The following is a 9006-nucleotide window of genomic DNA, read 5'->3' as shown; positions in this document are numbered from 1 at the left end:
GATCACATTAAAATAGGCAGTCGTGTAAATTTTCTATCAAAGAGATTGGTAGATCAGTTCATTTGTAACATTTCTCGATAGAGCAGCCAATGTGAATCACCACTACTATCAATGAGGCACCCACTTATCTTGTAGCAAAACACAATGTTCATGTTCCTCCATCGAGGATAGAGTCATGAGCTGACCATCAGACAATAAAACATCAGCACTGTCCATCAACTTAATGTGTTTCACAACACAACACAACACAACACAACACTATACAAGACAAAACAACAAAACACAACACACACAACACAACACAACACTATACAAGACAAAACAACACAACACAACACACATAACACAACACAACACAATACACACAACACAACACACATAACACAACAAAATACATCATTATACAAAACAACACAACACAACACACACAACACAACACAACACAATACAACACTATACAACACAACACAATACAACACAACACACACAACACAACATAACACACAACACAACACAATACAACACACACAACACAACACAACACACACAATACAACACAACATAATACAACACTATACAAGACAAAACAACACAACACACACAACACAACACAATACAACGCAACACAACACAACACACACAACACAAGACAAAACAACACAACACAACACACACAACGCTATACAACACTATACAAGACAAAACAACACAACACACACAACACAACACAATACAACGCAACACAACACAACACACACAACACAACACTATACAAGACAAAACAACACAACACAATACGATACAACACAATACAACACAACACACACAACACAACACAATACAACACAATACAATACAACACTATACAATACAACACTATACAACACAACACAATACAACACAACACACACAACACAACACACCATAATACAATACAACACAAGACAATACAATTTATTTTATCTGTCACATAATGATATTATAAGAAATAAATAAATCATCAGTTAAGGACACACAGGTACCGTTATCCAGCCAAAATTGACTTGAGACAATATACAATTGTAATATACTACTTAAGATAAATAAAATCTTCAAAAAAACACTGTAGATGAAGAAATATTTGATGTCTGTGGTACAAAATAAAATCTTCAGCGATGCTCATGATAAAGTTGATGTGAAGTTAAAACATAGACGCCTACAGTACATGTGATGCAGTGTAGCAGCTAAAGTATTCTATATACAAGCACTTGTCATTACATCCTCCAGATCAGAAAGGACAGGTTAAGGGTAATAGCTGAGTTAAATATATTACTTCTTATGTCCGAGAAGAATTTACAGTTAAGTAAAAAAGATGCATTTCGTCTCCATCACTATAAGATGAAGACAAAGAACGATCTTGTATCAGGAATTACAGGAGGAGAGTACCGACCTGTTTCCAATTTAAGCATACGACTACTACCACAGAACTTTGTCAATACGTGTCTGTGACTAAAATACATAATATTATTAACATAGGGTTCAGAGCTGAGCTCATTCTTGTATGTGCGATAAATTCTCAAATTATTTCCATTGGTTGTCTAACTTTATCAATGCACAGTTTAACGTTTGGGTTATGATCAAAGTAAACGGACAATGAATGTTTGTTAAGCAAGTTTAGTACCCGACATTCCCAGCTTCTCCGCTTTCCTTTTGACTACTGATATATTTTGTAAACTATTCGGTTGTGTTCAGATCTTAACCATAACCTACATACCACCACTTTTTGTTTCACGATGCAGGAACTCCAACCAAGATCACCTCTTGTGGTGACATTGGAAGCGCTTTTTCCAGTACCAAGAAAGTAGCGGCACGCTTTGCTTTGGACATGCTGCATGAAGCTGTATTTGTTGGTTCCCCAGATCCCTGCTCCATAATACAGAACTAATTCCGCAGGGGACTCATACAAGTTCTTGAAAACAGCATGAGACATATAGTCGCAAATGTATAAAAGTCAGTAAACTACAATCCAAGATACTTACTAGCTCTGCCTTTTTGTAAATCACCACACATAAAGCGGAAATAAGACACTATTGAAGATTTGTTCCTGAAATGGAGTGCTTTGGTCTTATCGGCGGTCACCTGTAAACGCAATTTCTTGCACCATCCACACGGCTCTCCTAAATAAGCTTATGGAACACAACATTAACAGAGATAGAACACAACATTAACATAGATGGAACACAACATTAACAGAAATGGAACACAACATTTACAGAGATGATTAACAGAGATGGAACACAACATTAACAGAGATGGAACACAACATTAACAGAGATGGAACACAACATTAACAGAGATGGAGCACAACATTAACAGAGATGAAACACAACATTAACAGAGATGGAACACAACATTAACAGAGATGGAACACAACATTAACAGAGATGGAACACAACATTAACATAGATGGAACACAACATTAACAGAGATGGAACACAACATTAACAGAGATGGAACACAACATTAACAGAGATGGAACACAACATCTACAGAGATGGAACACAACATTAACAGAGACGGAACACAACATTAACAGAGATGGAACACAACATTAACAGAAATTGAACACAACATTAACATAGATGGAACACAACATTAACAGAGATGGAACACAACATTAACAGAGATGGAACACAACATTAACAGAGATGGAACACAACATTAACAGAGATGGAACACAACATTAACAGAAATTGAACACAACATTAACAGAAATGGAACACAACATTAACAGAGATGGAACACAACATTAACAGAAATTGAACACAACATTAACATAGATGGAACACAACATTAACAGAGATGGAACACAACATTAACAGAGATGGAACACAACATTAACAGAGATGGAACACAATATTAACAGAGATGGAACACAACATTAACAGAGATGGAACACAACATTAACAGAGATGCAGAGTAATGTATTCGCAGCATTTTATATGGTACATTTATGGTGAAATGAACTCGTTATATTACCTACTACATCGCCATCTGAATTGTTCCAATATAAATTATCAGTAGACGGTTATCCTCCACTAATTAGTTGCACACTATGATCGATTGGATAACAATTATCTTGGAAAGATTCAGTATTGTTTGCAGTTATTAACAGACATATTTATGCTAATTGACAGGAAAAGATGACATACATGTCACAAACAAGAACTATAACATTTCTTGGACGAAAGATTTAAACCAGAAACTGCACCTCTCTGTCTAGATTTGAATGTTCTTTCAATTTCTTTGACTGTTCCTCAGTCAGTCGCCCAATAGACATTACAATTTAGGCTAATAGCGTCACTACGAGTCCTGACTTTACTGTGTCTAACTCTAAAGTTGTATCAAAAGATGTTATTCACTTAAGTGACTTTTGAACAATCTTTGAACATCTACATTATGACACTTCCAATATTGTATAATGTATTGACTGTGCTTTATGCTTGATACAGTTATATTGATGAAGCAAAGTTAAAGCAACATAATGTTGCAATAATCCCGGAGAAAATGTATCAACACTTTAACCTCCCAGTTCCTTTTAAACTGTCGATGGCTGACCTACCACGTGATGACCCTACACTTAGCACAAGGTACCGTAGACAACGAGATGATAATTATATCTCCCTGGCTATTGCTGCAATGACCGTGTGGAGTCTGTTGGGAATTTGTCAAGTTCCGGATGCAGTAACACTAACGTTGTGACATTATTCACTCGTCAATGGAGACGTAACCATGACATATTATAAAACCTTTATCAGTGTTACGAATACTTCGCATGATTTCAACTAAAACTGGTCCTGCTGTGTGGAATCAATGTTGAAGGTTTAATACAGTTATTGATAATGTGTCACGAAGGAGTTGCTTTTTTGTACGGATGGCCTGAAGTCTCCAGAAACTCACCATTTGATGAAAGTTGAGTTTGTAAACAAGGGAGTTGATGTTATGGACATCTGTAACAACTCTCACCAGAATTCTTCCCAAGCTAATATCCCACTAAGGATGCGAACCTCTCGAAACTCGCGCCACGGCCTGTGATAATATGTATCGACCAAAATTACCCTTGCAAAATGGTATTTGTTTCTGTTTCTTATGATTAGGAATCATTGTCCTAATTTTTCGGTTCTATAGTAGCTTTATTTCTGTTTTCTTTCTCTCTGTTGTGCTATTGAAACCGTCCCCACATGATTGTGACTGTTATTGGGACGTTCAACCTAACCAGTAAACAGAAATACATTATGAATACAAATATCGCATCCTGTAATACCCACAAGAGCCCGTTATCACTTTAATCTGTTCGGATTGTTTGAAATCTATCAACCTTGTCTTTAAATTATTTATTACAGATATCGGCGGGACGCAAAATAAAGAAAAAACAAGTTAAAAATAATGCAAACAATCAAATATTTTATTACTAATGACGAAGGACCATAAACTTATATCGGATCAAGGAACCTATAAGAGGTAGTAAACCGTTACAGTGTGGTTACTATGCTGTCACACCCTTACCTGCGCTATATCCTGATATCAGCATGGTAACTAAAGAAGTGGATGAAAGGTGTGATATCAAATAGTCATACAGTTATCTCTTTTCCATATAATTTAGAAACAAAAGGAAATATTGTGTAATGATTTAAACACAATAATTAAACATAAAAAACAACTATGAAAATCATTCTTTTGATGATCTTCTGTACAATTTTTGTTGAATTCAAGTTCCGATTTAGATCCTGTTAGTAAATTTATCTGATCCCGCTGTACGTAACTCTAAATTTGTAATATAAGTTACTATTTTGTGTCTTTTGTACAACCTTATAAGTAATTTTGATAGAATTAATAGAATATTACAGATAATATATAAAATATTTAATTTACGAAAATATAACATTACCGAGCGAGTTAATTTTAAACTTAAGCACAGAAATGTTCATTGTAACAAATAACTAAATCCATGACGACACGATTTTCTCGACGTTAAATTTTTTTTTTAAATGTTGACGAATATCACATAATTGTATCTGAAATTTCCCTTTTATTAGACCGATTTACAGAGAAAGTGATGTAAATACATATTCGATATGCATTTAACTTTTAAGAGAATTAGCAATTAAGTCAAGTAAATGTGAGTTTCAGTTCCCAAAGCTGTATATTAAAGGGCCCATTTCGAAGTCTTTTAAAACATGAAGATTACTTGTATTGAAAATAGCTGTTTTACGCGTTGGTATGGCCATTGACATCGACGATATAGTATATGAAATAACGACAACATTAATACCTGGTTTTTCAATAACCTTGTTATTTATAAGGCAATAGAAGCAATGTTTTCATGAAAAGATAGAATAAATGCAACAAGTCCAGTATCCGTATAAATGATTGTAACAATGAAGTTAGAAAATACTTCATTTTCAATTAAATGTCCCGGAAATCTCGACTGATGTGTTAGTTGTTAAACCTTTTAAAATTTGAAAACAAGCAAAAACTTTCAGTTCACAGAACGTTTTGAATGTTTACAACAATACTTCATCTAGTAACATTAGAAAAAAAAAGATGTCATTTTAGTAGAAGCAATTTGTGAAACTCGATGTCGATGTTCCTTATTCAATTAAGTGACATTTGTACAACATCGCCAGTAATCATCTATCTAACACGTGACTCTATAGAAAATGTCTGTAGATTCAAAATGCTTTTATGATATCAGGGCTATATACGTCGACTATATCAGAGTCTGTGAGACAACAACCGAGCATGTAATGATTCATTTAAGGCATGGAATGAAAAATGGCGTATTTTCAACTATAACATGATGACATCAATATCGATGGTGATACTACACTATGAACTGTTCTGTTTGTCTTTTATGTAGACACAGTTGAAGATGAGAAAAAAAATTACATTAGTAATGAAAAACCTCACGGAAATACCAACATAGCAACATCATCATAATTCAAACTCAAATACCATAAAACCAGTTACAAATATAAACAAAAGAACGATTTACACCTAGAAAAATGGGACCAGGTATTCCGGAATAATAAGCGTTTTTTTCCTTCAACACCCGCCATGTAACCATTGGCCAATACAGAAAGGAATGTCACATCATCCTCAAATGAGAACAAGGTACAAAACAACGGAACCAACAGGCACACTAACTAGCATCAAATACGCTCAAACAAAATTAAAAATGAAATATTGCTGGAAGTGTGCACAAGCCATGTTCTTGATCGTAATTCAATAACGTGGAACTGACGTGTTTCAGATTGAAAGTGGAGAGCACTACTTATAATCTTATAAGAGTTTATATTACGCTTGAATGCATTCGAATAGTCGGAAGGTTCAAAATATACATGTACTTGGTATCATTTCTATTCTTAATAGAAATGACGTTGATGTTGAAAATTATGAGAAAATTTGGAAGATGAAAAGATGCAGTCTTCATTGATCATGCAACAATTTATGAAAAAAGCAAACGTTATCAACTTCAACGGATTCAGGAACCCTCCATGACGAAACTCGATTATCCAGACGAAATTGGCGTGGACGGGTAGGCGATCCTGTAATTTTCACTTTAAAATCAAAAGCATGGAAGTCTCAAAAGTGACAAAACTCAACAAGCTTAACTTAGAGCTTTATAATCTAGCCATTTTCATTCAAACTGAAAAAGAACTACATTTTAAAAAGGCTTAATATGGATGAAACTTTGAATGCTGTAAAAGCAGAGATTTTTGTGGGACCAAATTGTGTTAAGAAAAGCAAGAGAAAGAAAAAGACAAAACAAAATAACAAAAAAAAAAAAAAAAAAAAAACGAAAACTCATTTCCTAGACTATTAACTATTGATCTGATTGACAAATATAACTCAGTAAGTGTACTAATACTAATTTTAACAGTTTGTAGACCTATGAATTCATTACATAGGATCACCAAAACTGACGAAAAGTAACCACCACGATAATTAGTTATTTTACAGTAAAACGTCCCTCATAAATCTATGCAAAACTGTATCTATTTTGCCTAAGGAGTATAAGGGAATTGGATATTGTTCTCCGACTGTTCATTCTTTGTCCCTATTCATGACCTTACATCATCAAAGTTAGTAGATAAATCCAGATGTTCCTCTTCCCTCTATATTTAAGTTCATTTCTATGTTTCTATGTTATCCTGATAGACTAAACTGAGAGAATGTGTGGGAATAGGCAAAGATGATAAGGTCAACACCGACAATACATGAACACTCCTACATGGTGGGTAAGTATTGTCACCTTTAGGATAGTCTTGAAAATAATGTATAATGCCTTGAATGGCATTTGTATTGTTGAAATGATTATCACCAAGGTCTTATGAAATAGCTCACAATTTAGAAGAAAATATGAAACTGAGCAAAAATAGAAAATGAATAAAAAACTATCCAGTGATGAATGCATAACGGCACAAAACGCACATAGACACTTCCAGCTACATGTACAAACAAGTATATATTGTGTTGAGAAAAACTGTTAGTACATTTACTTGGGAGTTGTCATCTCGCACAAAAACATCCGAGTTCTGTAACACTCAAGATCATATAAGGTGCCATCCTTGGTGAGAGTAAGACAATTTTCATCAGTTCTGTTCGTTTCTTTAATATTTTGTACAAACTCTCCTGTGGTCCATACCCATTCAGCAGATGATGTCTTATACCCGCCAATCCACCAATACGGATATGCTACAATTACAATAGAAATACCCGTCATAATATTCAACAAAAGGTATCACGACTACTGCCGCAACAGGTTTTCTTGTTACATAAGCGGTATTGTACAGGTATACAAAAAATACAACAAGTAATCTCTTACATTAATCTTTTTCAAAGTTATTCCAAAACAATGACACCTTCTTATATTCTGTTCAAGAGAAAAATTCGTTCGGAAAAAATTACACATCTCCTTCGTAAATTTCAAAATATCGAATGCGAAGTTTGACTAACCAAGTCGCTGAATTGTAGCGGTCAGAATACTGATTTTCCTTCAAGTGTCTAGAACAGCCAGTCTTCCGTTGTCCGATACACATATCTGCTCTGCGTCGCTGAAATTTTTAGGAGTTTGATAAGTCCAATAAAACCCTTCATCAATGTCAATGAAATTTGCACCAGCGATATCGGAAAGACCTGAAACTTAAAGAAAAGTCAATCGTTCATTATCTCAGAGATACTCATTAACCAGTAGTTATCTGAAATAACTTAGTGTCCTTCTTTTCATAAGCGATTACGGGACCCGAACAATTTGTCAAAGCCAACACTAAATGCTAATGTGAAGCAAATTATACTGATAATGTAAGATATTTTCTGTTGAATATACATAGTATAAAAGTAAGAGGAATATTAGGGAACCTTATCTTATCCCCTAATGAATGTTAAAGTCTGATAGTGGTAATGGAAACTGTCGAATCCATCCCGAAACGGTGAGAAATAGACTGCAAAAACTAAGACCCACGTCGCCAGGTCGTTGGTTTGTCACTTACACTCAACGTCAAAGACATCGTATGTGATGGTTGACGGCACATGTGCCCAGACATTTCCCTATGAGACGTCGGAAGTTCATACTCTTCACGAATAAAACTTGTTTCATGTTATTTCAATAAGACGGTCGTCGACGTATATACCGACGTCGAGGAGAGCGTCTTGCAGACGCTTGTGTTTTTGAGCACGACATATTAAATGATAGATCGGTTATGGTTGTGGGCAGAAAGTTCCCATGATTTAAAGACACCATTATTGATCATTAACGAGAATATGACTGTTGTACTAAACGTTTGTAGGGACTTTCTTGCAACCCCCTAACATCGTCCCTATTCATTGACCTCTATATAGCCCAGAACACTTGCAGGGGAATAAGAAGTTTGGAATCGAGCAAACACCCCACACAACCTCCGATATTGGCCAACGCACTTACCATTCCTCTACAGAAAGCCAATGTCCTTATGAACTACATGCCAC

This window comes from Ylistrum balloti, unplaced genomic scaffold, assembly GCF_031769215.1.
Source record: "Ylistrum balloti isolate Yb309-2 unplaced genomic scaffold, AGI_CSIRO_Ybal_v1 Utg370420, whole genome shotgun sequence".
NCBI classification, from domain to species: domain Eukaryota; kingdom Metazoa; phylum Mollusca; class Bivalvia; order Pectinida; family Pectinidae; genus Ylistrum; species Ylistrum balloti.
The sequence above is the reverse complement of the archived record's forward strand: the minus strand, read 5'-3'. Positions refer to the sequence as shown.